The sequence below is a fragment of the Ammospiza nelsoni genome, unplaced genomic scaffold (assembly GCF_027579445.1).
Source record: "Ammospiza nelsoni isolate bAmmNel1 unplaced genomic scaffold, bAmmNel1.pri scaffold_54, whole genome shotgun sequence".
NCBI lineage: Eukaryota > Metazoa > Chordata > Aves > Passeriformes > Passerellidae > Ammospiza > Ammospiza nelsoni.
In genome coordinates this window covers 1,547,446-1,563,164 of record NW_026683192.1, presented here as the reverse complement: position 1 = coordinate 1,563,164, position 15,719 = coordinate 1,547,446, and the positions used below count along the sequence as shown (strand labels likewise).

General features: G+C 49.7%; 1 long non-coding RNA gene across 1 annotated transcript; it reads right to left on the bottom strand.

Annotated features, from left to right (window-relative positions):
- Nucleotides 1-3,093: 3,093 nt before the first annotated feature.
- LOC132087179 (uncharacterized) lies at nt 3,094-5,051 on the bottom strand. The gene is made up of 3 exons (XR_009420481.1): nt 4,888-5,051; nt 4,182-4,302; nt 3,094-3,150 (listed from the first exon to the last, which is right to left on the bottom strand). It is a non-coding gene; the product is annotated as an uncharacterized LOC132087179 (long non-coding RNA).
- Between the last annotated feature and the right edge of the window lie 10,668 nt (nt 5,052-15,719).

Below are 15,719 nucleotides of genomic sequence, written 5' to 3'. Positions count from 1 at the left end.
CACCCCCCGAATTTCACTCTAAAACCCACAATTTTTATTTTCCTCTATTCAAGCCTTGAAGAAAACAAACTTTTCTTGAGTGAGCTGGAGGCACAGTGTCCGCCAAGATCATTCTTGAATAGGACAATATTGCAGGGGAAGATTGGCAAACCCAGAGTTTACTGGTGCTTAGGAAGCTTTGCAAAAGCTTCCCACATGCGGTGCTCTTGCACCCTCCTGAGCTCCTGGAGCCCTCACTCAGCTCAGGCACAGTTTGGACAGAAATGGATGGTTCCGTCTGTCACATGTGGGGACAGGAGGAGGGAAGACTTTGCAAACACTGCCACGAGGGCAGGGCTGTTTTCATTGATGGTGCCAAGGTAGTACATCATCTTTGATTAAATGTGAGGTGCTGAAGGGCAAAAATTCTCAGTGATGAGGAGAGTGTGTCTCCACTCACACAGCAAGGTAAGTGAAGGGGAAAGAGCAATCTGTATTTTATGGGAGGTATTCAGTTTTTAACAAAACCTTTTTGCAGAAGACGTGCCTAGGCAGGGGTGATTCAGAGCATTTTATCAGCCTCACAGAGCATCCCCACATCTGCTTTGCCACATTTTCTCTCTTTTTTTCATTGTGAATGATTTCTCCTGTCAGGGTTGCTCCTGCTTGGAGTTCTACTCTCAGTGGAGTCCCGGAGTTTTCTCAGCTGCCTCTGCAGCGAGTTCTGAGCCAACGTGGGGCTCTGCTGCCAGCCCAAATCTGCCCTTCTCCTGCCCAGCCTGAGTGCAGGTGGGGCATGTGCTGGGCATGGCTGGAGATTTGCATGGTCAAACTCCTCCAGCATTTACATCTGCTCATGGCTTTGGGTAGTACAAATGTCAGAACACCCATCACAGCTAACAAATGGCATTTCTTGCAGATTGCTACAGCCACGCTGCTGATCCACAAATACACGAGAATCAATTTCAGTTGGAAAATGTCATTTATTACAAAGTGCTACACCCACGCTGACAATACAGAACTATACAAATCTCAATTTAGGTTAAAAACTGGAATTTATTAGATTATTACAACCTGTGTATGTAATAATATACAAATACCATCCTCAGTTAATTTCTTGCCAACCTCTACAAAAACTCACTATACAAAAAGATCAATTAGGCGTTTAACAACTTAATTTATTACATATTACTGCAAGGATTAAGCCCATCTAGGAATACAAAAATACATCCATAGATATGAAAATAGAATTACATACATAAACAGATAAATATACCTATACAAATAGACTTAGATACCTATACAAATACCAATATTCCTATTTTAAAAGCCATATAACAAAAATCATATCAAAGGAGATACCTACACCACTGTACCCATAAGAAATAGAAATTAACACAGATATAACAATATCCATGTATACAGAGATAAATTGATACACATATATGTAATTTCAAACATATATGTATATATACAAATAGCATGCATTCATAACAAAATAAATATACATAAATACAAGAATATACACATGGAAATAAATCCATACAAATAGAAACCCACTAACAGAAATACAGATGTAATAATCCCTGTCTATGTTCAAGTCCATGTATCTCTAAAGAACACTCAAAGCAGAGGGATCCCAGCTGCCCCATCTTCAAAGCCTCTCGCTTGGTCTCCTCCTCCCGTGCAGAGCAGCTCTCCTGGACAGGGACAGGGACAGCAGATGGGACATCTGGCAAGCAAAGGGAACACTGAGTGAGTATGGGGATGTTTCCCTTGGCAGCAGCTGCACTTCCATCAGGGAAGAGGAAATGTCAGAGCCTCCCCAGGGGGTCAGAAAGAGAAAGCAGCCGGGCGGGCCGGGCTGTGGTGAGCGCAGCCGAGGCGAGACTGTCCCGCAGCCCGGCAGAGCCAGCACAGCTCCTGGGCCCTGCCAGCACAGCTGCCTTGCCCAAGGACAGCCCCTGTGCCAGCCGGGGCAGCTGCGCTGAGCAGCCCCAGCACGGGCAGGGCCCACTCCTGGCCCGCCGGGCAGTGCCCACGGCCACAGCCCACGGCAGCCTCAGCCCCACCTGCCTCCCCGGGCCTGTGGCCTCAGCCGGGCTCTCTCCAGGCTGGCAGCAGCAGGTCCCCGTTCACTTCTCTCGCTGCTGGCCTTCAGCTCCTCCCTGCTGTTTCTGTCAGTCTCCAGCTGTCCTCAAGGTCTTCATGGCAGCTGTGGCAAAAGTGGAGGCTCTGGAATTGCTTCCAAGGCCTGGCAGAGCTGCAGTCCCGGAGCCCTCTGTGCTCCCTGCTGGCCCCCTCCATCCCCTCAGCCCCGCCATGCTCTCAGTGAAGCCCCAGCCGCCTTCAGTTTCTTCAGCCCCTCACAGTCCTCTCACGCCCCTCAGTCCCTTCTGAGCCATCCCGTCCCCTGAGACCCACCACCCTGCCAGCCTGTGCCACTTCCCTGTCACCTCAGTGCCACCAAGGCCCTCGGCTGCCCCACAGCCCTCAGCCCCAGCAGCAGCTCAGGGTCACCGTCCCTTCAGTGCCACGGCCCCCTCAGCCCCCTCAGTCTCACCGTCCTTCAGCAGCTCCTCAGGGACAGTGCCTGGGGCCAGCGGCAGCTCCCACCGCTCCAGGGACAGCCGGGGCTGGAAGTGCTGCTCTGCCCGGCCCGGCCGCCAGCTCGGACCCAGCACAGGGACAGGGGGCACAGGGGGCACCGGGGGAAAAGCAAGAGGTGAAAAAGGCAGCTGAGGGGGGAAAGAGGTACAAATGCAGCCTAGGCCTACACAAACAGCAATCCTTCCATCAATCTCTCCATCTAAACATTCCTCTTACTATATAACTATACACATTCATAAATGTAACTTCATATATATATATAAATATATTACTCTACACATAGAAAAATCTAACTCTGAAAATCTACAAACGTAAATATATTATAAAATATAATTATATTATATCTATACCTATATACATATCCACATTTAACTACACAGATCTATCAATATATGTCTATATAAATAGAACACTATCATCTATAAATGGAACTATAACCACTAATAAATAACCATAGAAATGTATAAACATATCTACAAGCAGAGGAGTTCTACCTGCCTGATGGTCACAGGCTCTCCCCTGTCTCTTCCAGCCCTCCTGGAGATGTTGGTCAGATGGCATCTGGGAAGCAAAGGGAACGCTCAGTCAATATTGGCCCTTGTGCACCTTTCCCTTGGGCAGTAATTGTCCTTCTACCAGGGGCTGTCAAAGATGACCTGAAATGCAGACTCTCACTTGGCACTTTGAAGCAATGTGCCCTTAAAAGAACAGGGACCATTCCAAGGGTTCAAAAGTGTGCTTCAAAGCATTGAATTATCTCGATAAACTCCCAGCCCCCACAGTGCAAAGGGCACCCAGGAGAGCTTGAAACACAGACAGTCCCAGCTGCCACAAGGAAGCCCAGCCTTGTTCTTTCTCTGAGCTGACAGAGAGACCTCAGTCCTCACTGAAATGGCTGAAGCTGAAGGTGCTGCGAGCTGAGTCCTGAACCAGCTCCATTACCTGCCATCTACAAACTGCCCTCTGCAGTGAGCAGCAGCTGCTCCAACTCGACCATCAGCTCTGGCAGCAAGGGCTGGGAGGGACAGAGCTCCCTACGAGGCCTGCAGGCTGCACCAGCTGGGCTAAGGAATGGATCCACAGTGCTCCTTCTCTCCTCTTAGGCCTTCCTAATCAGGGGTCATTCAAGCTTTTCCTTCTGATACTGGAGTTACCGTGATTTTTCAATTGGTTGGCCTCTGATGTTGTGCTCCTTGTTTTTCTTGTGGGCCAGGACCAATACCAGCAGACTGGTACTACATTTAGTCAGTGATTTGGACTTCTACCCTGAATTTTTGCTCTTTTTTTTCCCCTGCTCCTTCAAGTGTCGCTCAGCCTAGCCTTCCCTGGCACCCTGCAGCAAATTTATCCACCAACTTCAGCACAAAATTGGGACACACGGCTTGGTGACACAACTCACACAAGGTCAGGTTTATTCCCTGCTCTCTGCCCCAGCAGAGGACTCCGTGTCAGAGCCTCTGGAGAAGCGTGGAGGGCAGGGCTCAGGGAGGTTGTGCCAGCGCAGGATTTGAACTCAAGGCACCAGGAAGCACCAACCCTGCTCAGAGCAGCCATCTCACAGCTCTCTAAAACAGTGTGGGCTCTGTCCTTACCAGGCTCCTCGGGCTCCTGGGAACTGTTCCTGCAGCTCTCGGTGCCAGATGAAGCTTCCTCTGCTGCAGCTCTGTTCACAGGCTCCCCTCCTGAAGAATCAGGGGCAACACCAACATTGCCCTGAACAGAAAAACAGAAAGAAAGGAACCCAAAGATCACTCACTATTTTGCTGGAATCATATCAGGGATACAGTAACTGTCCTTCTCCACTCCTAAAGGACATGGAGCACAGAGGAGGGAACACTGCCCACACAGTTCACATGACAAGCCTTTTAAACTCAGGATTCAGGGGGTCAAGGTGATGCCTGGAGGACACACATGGGGCAGTAGTAGAAGGCTCCAGGAAGCAGCAGCTGCAGCCCAGCCCTTGCTTTGCCTTGGCCTTCCCACCCAAAAGAGGCACAGCCCACATCTACTGCAGCTGCAACAGAGGCACCTCTGGCATGCCCCTCCCTGCACAGGACACTTGGCCTTCAGTGCCACTTCTCCCAACACTCTTCTCCTCTTTCCCAGCAAGTAAAACCTCTTCTTCATTTCTTTTTCATCCCCTCTTTTAGAAATCCAAGAAGAATTCAATACCAAGAATAATTCAATAGCTAAATAATAATGAAGTAATTTCAATTAAAGAAGCCTTTGCTTCTCAACCGTGTAACAACGTTCAAAAGCTCTCAGTCCAGCCCTTTTATCCCCATCCAATGGAATTACCTGCACAGAGGGAGATCTTTCAGACAGGGACCTCCTGATCTCCCGAATCATTTTCTCTACAGCAAGGCCTAGATCTGCTGGTGGCCATTCCTCCTCCCCAGGTGCGTTCTGTGCTGAGCTGGAGGCCGTCCATGCTGCACAGGCTGCACTGCCGGGTGGAGTGCTGGGCCCTAAAGTGCCCAGGGTGGCTGCAAGAATACAAACACATTGGTCAGGCTCCACAACGTGGCTGTGGGACACAGAGCTCTAGTGCTGCTGTGGACCAAACATCACGGGAAGCACGCAGCAAAACCAAGCAGAGAATCTTTTGGCCTCCTAGGTGCCCCTTCCTAGTAGGCTTGACAACTTCTGGCCGAGAATGGCAGAGCCTTGCGGCAAAATACTTCAAACGGTCACTTTTCAGGACCTTTTGGAAAAACAAGGCTACAACTCTTTTCCTACCTCGTGCGTCGTCAGCTGGGGGCTGCTGCTCCCTGTGGAGCTGCTGGAAGCTGCAGGGCTGGATGGCGAGCCCCTCCCGCTCGGCCGGAGGCAGCTGCTCCCCGCAGAGCTCCTGCGAGCGGCTGCGGGGCCCCTCCCGCCCGAGCGGCAGCGGCGGCTCCCCGTGGAGCCCGAGCAAGTGGCAGGGCGGGATGCCGAGCACCGCCCGCTCGGCGGGCGGCGGCCGCTCCCCGTAGAGCTCCTGGAAGCGGCTCGGCCCCTCCCGCCGGGCCGGCAGCGGCCGCTCCCTGTGCAGCAGGTGGAAGCCGCAGGGCGGGCGCCGGGCGAGCAGCGGCCGCTCCCCGGGGTGCTGCTGGAGGCGGCCGGGCCGGGGGCTGCGCAGCTCCCGCCCGTTCGGCAGCGTCCGCTCCCTGTGCAGCAGGAGGAAGCCGCTGGGCGGGCGCCCGGCCGGCAGCGGCGGCCGCTCCCTGGGCAGCGGCGTGAAGCGACCGCGCCCGTGCCGCCCGACCGGCAGCGGCCGCGCCCCGGGGAGCTGCTGGGAGCCGCGGGGCGGGCGCCTGCGGCCATCCCGGCCCGCCGCCGGCCGCTGCCTGTTGGCCGCGCTCCGGCGCTTGATGCGGAGCAGGAGGTCGGGGCGGTCGCGGCGAAAGCAGGGGTTGCTGTAGTGGAGCCAGGCCCCGGCATCACCCGGCGCAGCCGAGCCGAGCCAGCCCGGCACCTTGTGGAAGCCGTAGCGGTAGAGCTGCCGCACGAAGCTGCGGAACTGCGTGGCCCTGAAGGTGTGCGGGACCGGGGCCGGCCCATGGCCACGGCCCCTGTGGGCGCGGCCCGAGCTGAGCAGCTCCCGCTCCAAGAGGGAGCGGTCGATGAGCAGCCCCTGGGCGCGGCTGTCCCAGCGCACGGAGCGGACGCGGGGGCTGTTCACCAGGCACCAGAGCTTGGCGGGGAAGGTGCGGGCGCTGAGCCCGGCGGGCAGCGGCAGCTCCGCCATGGCATCGGTCACCGACTGTGGCCACAACGACCGCAGCGCAACGGCCGCGGCTGCGCCGGCGGCGCGCGGCCCGAGGGGAGCACTGCGCTCGGGCCCGCGGGGACGCGCGCGGCAGAGCCGGGGCTGCGGGCACAGCGCGGGCGGGGCGGCTCCGGGGCTGGCCGGGCTCGGCTCGGCTCGGCTCGGCTCGGCTCGGCTCGGCTCGGCTCGGCTCGGCTCGGCTCGGCTCGGCTCTGCACAGCACGGCACGGCACGGCACAGCACAGCAGGTTATCCCCACTCTGCATCCCGTGCCTGGGTCACCATCGGTGACAGAGAGGAAGGACATTGCTCTGTTTTGGCTGGGAAATGCACGAAAAGGGGTGATTAGAAAACATTCATTTGGTCTCCTTTTCCACAGACTAGCTGGTTTTATTTCACTATGTCTGCCTGTCTTTGGCAGAGTTGGCACATTTCTCGTGATTCAGAGTCAGCTACAGCAGCAGGAATGGGAAGCAATTTTGTTAGCATTGATATCAAAGCCAAAGTGCTGCCCCATGGATGGATGTTGCTTTCTTCAAGGGATTTTTGGCCTAGAGCTGTAGCAAACTCACACTGGTGTCTTCCCAAGCAGCGTTGCCTTTGTATTTCCACAGGAACCACCTCTTCTTTTTTTTCCCCCCATTTGGGGAGAGCTCCAATGCAAATGCCTCCTGCAGCCAACTCTTGTCACTGTAGACTGACAAAGGAGATCTGGCAGTGGGGAGAGACTCCCTAGAGCTGCTGTGGAGAGCTGAAGGGGGAAGCTTTGTCCCTTAGTCTTGAAGTCTTGTTGGGGAGCTGCTCGTGCTCTGGGGGACGGACACCAGTGGTGTTTATCCAAGCCTTGCAAGTTCATTCCTGTAAAGAAAGAAAGTATACGGACGCCAGATAGAGAAACAAGGTGTATGGGAGAGAGACGGGGAAAAGGAGAGGGGTAATAGAGAAAGGAGCCCTCCGCAAGCAGAGATCAATCTTCATGGAGGTAATGATCGATACTCAGTTTATTGCAAATCTCAGGGTACATTTATATGCTAATGCAGGGTTCAGCAATGGGAGAATACTTATAAGTGGTTACAAAGTGTTATGTATAGGACAAAGAGCCAACATATCTTTGGTCAGGTACATAGATTGGCAAAAGTGTCAGCAGAACATTCTGCCCCATATCTTTTCTTCACATCCCTAGAACATCTTGCTTCACATCTCTTTTCCTGGGGTACATCTTGGCAAACTTCTTTATATTGTTTGCCCAAGGGCAGCATGCTTCTGGTCTAAGGCAACCTATGCAGGGTTGTGCACCTTGCTTCGATCCAGTGTCTGCTCAAAATGCTCTCTACATTCCTGAGCTTCATGACACACTACAGAGACTTTGGGGTTGGTGTATTGGCAAACAAATTTCAGTCTGGGAACTTTTTGAAGTTCCCCGTTCTTTTTTTTTTTTCCTTTCCTTCAGAAATACTGTCATAATCTAATGCTTTCAGAGAATCTTTTCCTACTTTTTGGGGAATTCCTTTTGCTGCCCTCCCAGATCAGGCCAATTCCCAGGGCTCCTTCCCAAAGTGAGGTGCAGCCCATGACCTCTACTCTCCAGCTGGAACAGAAGGAAGCACAGAGTTTGCTGTTGTGGGAGAGGAGCTTCTCTTTCCTGCCTGCTTTCACTTTGGGACAGGTTGGTGTGTGCTCATTTGATAAAGGCAGGTTTAAACTCTGAAACAGTTGTGTTTCAAACTGCTCCCTTCTCCAGCTCTTCTGTGGGTATCCTTGCACAAAAGAACTCTTGGTGGGAGCTCCCTGTGGCTGGCTAAGGAAGGAGATTGATACTTCAGGGTTGTGACTGCTGAAAGCAGCTGGTTTCCAGAGGTGTCTAGAATTGGGAGTGGCTCCTTTTCTCACCTGCCTGCAGAAAAGGAAGTTGCAAAGTGGGAATTTCATTTGTGGAGATGGCCACCAGGGGTGTTTGCCAAGAGATGGGCTGGCAGAGAGGCAGGTCTCATGCTAAACTGGCTGTGTGTTTGTTTTGATGGTGGAGAGGGTCAGAGATGCAGACACAGACACCAGCTAAAGGAACAGTGTGATTTACTGTAATGCACTAATGCAAGAAAGAGTCAGGAAAGGATAAGCTAAGCAATGCACCTCAGCATTATTACAAAAGGGTGCCTCTGGTGATTCAGGAAGATCCATCACCAGGTACCCCAATGGTTTCCCCTTCATCCAGAGCTGCACATCAGCTGGGGGAAGCTGTCCCAGCCCAGCCCTGTAGAGCCATGGCCGGGAACTGGGAAATCCTGCGGTGCCTCCACCTTTGGTGGCCACGAGGCTCCCGAGTGTGCTGTGAGAGTAGCCCGGCTCTGATCGTGCTGGACGAGCAATGTGCCAGAGCTTCTGCTGGGGCACAGCTGGTGTCATTCTCCTCTTGGTTTTCTCCCTGAGCCTGCCCAGGGCTCAAGGAGGAACCAAGGCCAGGTGTGGCCATGTCAATTTTCCTCATGCAGAAAGGTGAAGACGTGTTTCACCAGTAAATGGATGCAACAATCCTTTTGATAATAACACTTGGTTAAGGAGCAGATACATGGAACATTGGTTTGGGAAGGTCACCTAGAGGGCAGCTTTGGCTCAGGTCCTGTTGTTGAGGCTTCAGTCAGGGTCTGTTGTTCAGGCCTTAGCCCTTCAGTATTTTGTGGTGCAAATCACACCTGTGCAGAGCTGGAAACAAACAAGTCTTTCTTTAGCACATTTGAAACAGGGAACAGGATTAGGCCTGCAAGGCCAGGCTGGGGCCCAGAGCAGAAGGCCAGCACCCTGCTTTTGCCCCCAGGCAGCCCTGCAGAGCAAGCAGCCCCTCCTGCCCAGGGGCTGAGGTGCCCGAAGCTGCCTCCCCGCTGTGCAGCTCTGCAGAGCCCGCGGGGCGCAGGGTCCTGGGCAGCCAGGGCAGCCCGGCTGCCTTGGAGCACAAGGAGTGCCCCAGAGAGAAGCTGCTGCCCTTTGCTTTGGAACTGTTCCTCAGAGTCTTGTCATTAATCCACAGTGTCTGATGTGTTTTCCTTTCCTCTCCCAAGTTTAACACAGCTTTTTGAGAAAACTGACTGATGTAGCTGCTGCTGTAGCTGGTGGTGCTTTTGTCTGCAGGTGAGGGCAGGTGATTTGGACCAAGGACAGAGTCCATTGGTAACACCCCAGCTTTGCCAAGTCAAGAAAACCATTCACAATTGGGCTACCAGTGCTGAGCAGTTTTCCTAGGTTTTGGAAAGCTACCACCTGAAGAAACCCAACATATTTTCCTCCAGGAAGACACCAGCAGTAGCATAATGCCAATGTTTTCCACCCCTTTTCTGTGTCTTTTAAGAGTTCCACAGTGCCCAGCAGGAATGAAATAATCTGTGATAATGTGATTTGAGAGCTCTGTGTTGTTCGTTGCCACATGAGTGTTCATGACAACCTGGACACCCCACTCGTGGCTCTGTTGAGTTAAATTCTCCCCAATTCTGTGCAAACAGCAGCCCCGAGATGCTGAGAAGAGCAAGCACAGTGGGTGGGTGTGCATGCACGCACCTGGGGGCTGACTGCTGTGTGGGCAGATGGTTTTGCACTGTTGTAAATCTTCGCTCTCCCAAGCTGAAAGACTATTTCAAATAGATATGTTAAATGAAAATATATATTTTAAAAAAAATTGTCCAAAAATACATGTGCATTAAATTTCATGCATATTATATAGTATATATTTTGACTAATATAACATAACATAACATAACATAACATAACATAACATAACATAACATAACATAACATAACATAATTAATAATATATAATAATATAATATAATAACATATTATAAATATTATAATATATTGAATATATGAGATCATTTTTGAAGCCATTGCTTGTGGGCGTATTAGACGATCTCCTAGTGTTTGTACATTTTTGCTTTCTGCTACTGCTGATCCTAGCAGCAACTCCCTGTCAGTTCTTCCAGGTCACTTCACACAAAGGGATTCCATCATTTCAGTGTCTGTGAGAGTTTGGCACTGAAATGCCAAGTTGATTCCCAGCTCTCCAGCCTCCTTCTGGATTTTGCAGCATCTCAGCACTTGCGTCCATGGCCCTTCCTTCATCCCCAGCCTGCAGCAGTCACAGTCGCTGCTGCCTCCCCCTTGCTGCAGCTCATTTGCCAAAGTGGTGCCAAAGGCAGCAGAGCTGGCTCAGGATCCCTGCTGGCTTCTGGTCTCTGGGATGAGCTTCAGGGGGACACTTGGAGCACTTTCCTAAAGAGCTGCCTGTGGGATGGGGAATTTGTCCTCCCCGGGTGGCTCCTGCTTGGATTCTGTGCTCATGGAGCCCCGGAGTTTTCTCAGCAGCCTCTGCAGCGAGTTCTGAGCCAACGTGGGGCTCTGCTGCCAGCCCAAATCTGCGCTTCCCCTGCCCAGCCTGAGTGCAGGTGGGGCATGTGCTGGGCATGGCCGGAGATTTGCATGGCCAAAATCCTCCAGCATTTACATCTGCCCATGGCTTTGGGTAGCACAAATCTACACTTACTTCAGTTGAAACATTGCATTTATTGCAGATAGTTACACCCGCACTACTAATATACAAATACACAAACATTAACTTATGTTTAAAAATGAAATTTATTTTAAATTGGAACACCTGTGCTACCAATATAGAAACACAGAAATATCAATTTATGATTAAAATCTAATTTATTCTGAGAATTGTGCTATGTAAATATATACAAATATCAACTTCAGTGAAAAAAAAATTACTTTAATGCAACCCTCTGCAACAAATCACTGTACACAAATATTGAAGTTACTGAATTGAAGTTTAACAATTAAATTTATTACATATTACTACAACCGTACAGCCCATATACAAACACAGAAACATCAATATCCCTCTCTAAAGAATCTCAGATCCAGAACTAAATAAATAGAATTTTAAAACTATACAACTCCATACATAATAAATAGAAGTAAATACATATATAGACATAACAATATAGAGATGTAAACATGCATTACATATTTCATGACATATAACATGACAATATAATACAAATATAACAAACCTGTCTATAAATACACAAATATCAATGGACCAATAAAATCCATACAACCCCAGCAATAGAAATGCACAGCTACAGAGCTGTACAAGTATGTAAACAGATGAATATACACGCATCAATATAACAATACACACACATAATATCCCTACACAAATATCAGTCAGTGTATGTAAATATCCCTATACTTGTAACTATCCAAATCTAGCTACACATCCATAAACAGCGCTAGATCAGGAGGGATTGCAGCCGCCGATGTTCCCAGGCTCTCGCTCGGTCTCCTCCTCCCGAGCAGAGCAGCTCTCCTGGACAGGGACAGCAGATGGGACATCTGGCAAGCACAGGGAACACTGAGTGAGTGTGGGGACGTTTCCCTTGGCAGCAGCTGCGCTTCCATCAGGGAAGAGGAAATGTCAGAGCCTCCCCAGGAGGGTCAGAAGGAAAAGCAGCCGAGCCGGCCAGGCTGTGGGGAGCTGCTCACTTCTTTCTGGCATCCCAGTTGCTCTGAGGGAACTCCCTCATGTCAGGTTATTGAACCACCTCTGCACTTACCAAGACTGTGGCCCCCATATCAATCAGCATTTATGTCTCCAGCTGCTTGCACCAATGACAGGGAATGTCCTCTAACAGTGCTGGGGCACAAAGTTACCTTGCACAGGTCATCTGACAGGGCCTTGTTCTTTCTCTGCTTCCTGTGTTTCTCCTTACCTTCCACTTGGAATTGATACAGCATTTCTTTTCCTTTCCCCTTGATCAGTGCTGAAATTCGTGTTTCTATTCCAAGTTTCAGTTTGTTCAGTGATCCTGTCAAGCCTTTCCTCAGAAGCTTTTATCATGGAATTTAGTGTTAATTTCAGCGATTTTGGTGATTTTCTGTGAGATTTATGCAAGTGTCCTGTTCATTGGGCACCATTTAGGAAGGTACAAAAGAGAAAAATGATGTTCTGTATGTCAGTTCACTAGTGGAATATTCAGGGATAGAGAGAGTGATTAGCTGAATTTTACATTTACTCCTAATCTGAAATTGCAACAGGTAATTTGGGGAGAAATTAAAGCTAAATTTCTCCTTCTACCAGCCTGTATTCAAATGTAAAGTAAATAGAGCAGGGTGAGAATGTCAGTGTTCAGTTCCTGAAGTGCCTTATTAAGGTGTTCTTAAAGTAATGAAGATAAAATCTGGGTGGGCATTCCTAATTTCCAGACACTCATTGTCAATTTCATTGATTCTGAAAACAGCAGAGATGTGCACATCATACCTGATCAATCCATTTGGGGGTGTTTTAGGTTCAGATTCTCTGAGGCTTTAGATTTTTAGATCTCTAGACAATGCTTCCAGGAATCTAAATAGCTTTCAGAAATTAAACTTTTCTCCTTTTTTCCTCAGTCTTTGCACTCATGTGCACCAGAGACCTTCAGTGAATGGATTCCACTCTAATCCATCTCCAAGCTGAATCTCCCAGCTCTGTTCACACTGGTGGTTTGTGTGTCTCTTCTGCACAGTGCAATTTTAAAATCTTTGTTCCTTATTATCTCTGCCCTTCCTTTTCTGTTTTAGCTTGCAAATGCGTGCAGATGTATTAGAAATTATACACCTAATTTCTGACGCATCAGTTCCTGTCTAGCAATTTCATTTTATCCTGTTCTGATGTTATGCTAGCCTTATATGTTTTATTCTAAGTGGACTCCTGTTTTCTTGCATGTGGAAGTTTTACAACACAACGCTCTCATTCACCTGCTTTCATGAAACCCTTCATTAACATTAGCACAAGTAACTGTGTGGTTCCCTTCTGCTTTGTAGAAGATTTGGGAAACTCAAGTTCTTCTCAGCTACAGAAAAACATACATAGTGCTTGGTAATTCCCCTAAGAGCTTAAGTAAATGGTAAACAACTACAGCTTATTCATTTCACAGAAACTGGGAGAAAAGACATTGTAAACATTGAGGAAGTTAGTGCAATATTGATGGGCATCCCTCAGTTATCCAGACAGACTGATGTCACTGGCAAAATTCCCTCTTTTCCAAAGGTTTTCATTTGCTTTGGCTGTACTTCGTATGGCTGCAGGTCACATTTCCCTTGATTTAAGGAAGTATCTTGGCAGGTATTCTTGGTGATATATCTTGCTAATTCTGCCCTTGGAGGAATTACTCAGTTCTGCAGTCCTTATTACACGCCCTGTTCTAAAAGACTTTTATGCTATTTTCCCTCTCTCAGTGTTTTCACACTTGTTCAACAAGGTTTTCTTTCTAAGAATATTACCCACAATATCCCAAAGGATTAAAAAATGCTTAGGTATTTTTTTCCTAAGTATTTACTAAAGAAAAATAATAATTAAAAAAAACCCTGTATGCATGCTGGATGTAAAATACAAACAGAAATAAACTTGAGAGTTTTTCCAAAAAACCTTAAGAAAAAAACCCATGTATTCTATAAAATCCAGAGTATTCATCTACAGTATACAAAAATGGGCATGTTCTAGAAGAGAAAATTTATGCAACGGTTCCGCACAGAATTCTATGCTTTTGAGCTTTTTGCCCTTCAGGAGCAGTGCCATTCTATGAACTGCAATGCTCTGAGCATGTTCTGCTCACCATGGCAGCTTACTGCTCTCCCCTGGTACAGATCATCCTCCCAACAAAGGGGGAGTGCAGCCACCACAACTCGCAGCACCTTCCCACACAGCAAGAACCTGAAGGAGAGAGATGGCTTTCACCAGCTGCTGAGGGTTCTATTAGTGCCACCTCTCAGCTGCCGAAAGCCTGAATTTCTGTGTTGCAGTGAGTTAGTTTATTGAGTCAAATGTTCTGTTATATAGTGGTATGTTCAAGCGTTCCCCGAGTTATTACAGTTAATTTCTCCCCTGTGTTATGCCCTCCTACCCAAGTGTCCCTCAAGGAATCCCCTCCCTCCTCACCAGATTTTTCCCTGTCTGTCAAGACAACCCGGCCCCTTTGCCCCATCCATCAGCCCAAACCCTACCCTTTGTTCCAGAAAGTTCCCTGTCCCTCACCCTAAGATCCAATCCCTATCCCAACGCTCTCTCCTCCCCTTGTTCTGATTTGTTGTAGCTCTCAAAACCACACCCCAAGAGTCGCTTATTGGTTACTGTATGGTGTCCACCCCCTGTTTTGAAAGGTTTTAAAAACCGGTGCACAGGGGTGCTGGGGGTTCTTTCCACAGCTGTTCCCATTGGGCATTCTTGCCTGTGAAACTTCCCCCCCGCCTCTGCTGATGAATTTGCTGCCCTTTACACCGCAGAAGAGCCTCCTCTGCTTCCTTCACTCGGCCCTCCAGGGGTCTTTGCTGCTCGGCATTTGGCCTAGAGGTTCTGGCTCAGGAAAAACCCTAACCTAGCCAGTTCCCCACTCTTGCCATTGTCCCTGGAGCATCACAGAGCTAGCCAGGGCTGCGGAGGGCAGTGACAGTGACCCATGCCCTGGCATGTCACAGCCCCCAGAGCCACACCTGCCAGGCTACAAGCCCCAGCCCTGGTCCCAACTGCAGCCTCAGGGGCTCCTGGGCATCCTCACCCTGAGTGCAAAGGCAGCCTCAGGAGCCCCCCAGGGTGCTCTGGATCCAGGCTGCAGACACCCTAAAGCCAGCGCTGAAAGGGACATGGATGGGGACTGCAGCTGGATCTTCAGTGCTCACCACTCCTGACTGCTCTCTGAGTGAACTCAAACCTCTTTTGCAGGACCTTGAGCACATTTATCCTGCTTGCCCATCCTGGAACGTGGTGTTCTCACATCATACACCAGCCCTTTGCAGGGAGTGACCAGCTCCCAGCTGCTCTGCTACCCTGGCCTTACTTTCTGTTTGCCAGCCATGAACTTAACGGATACACTCCTGAGAAACCTAGGACGACATTTGCTTCTCAGGAGCTGTTTGGCAAAAAAACTCCACTAATCCCTAGTTTTTGCACAGAGAAGGAGGTCCTGACATAAGGCACAGGCACAGGCAGGGCTCTGGCATACGAATTCCTGAGCCACAGGATTCCACCCATTGTTGTTCCTACCTGCTTTGCTGATATTTTAGAGCCAAATTCTGGACAAGGGCTGCTGCTGACAGGGTAGGAAAATTTGGAGAAAAAGAGGTGCAGGAGACAACCAAAAAAACCAAGGGGGGAAACCCTTAGAAATACAGAGCACAACAGAAGTCCTTGGAGATGGTTCAACAGAAAATGCCAGCAGCAGTGAGCAGAGCCCAAGGTTGCTCACTGCCACCCCAGGGGCTCCTCAGTCCCCTGCTGGTTTGTGTCTGATGCAGCCCTGCCTGGAAAGGGCTCCAGGCTCTGGTGTTCCCAGCTCACTCCAGGCTACATTCTTAG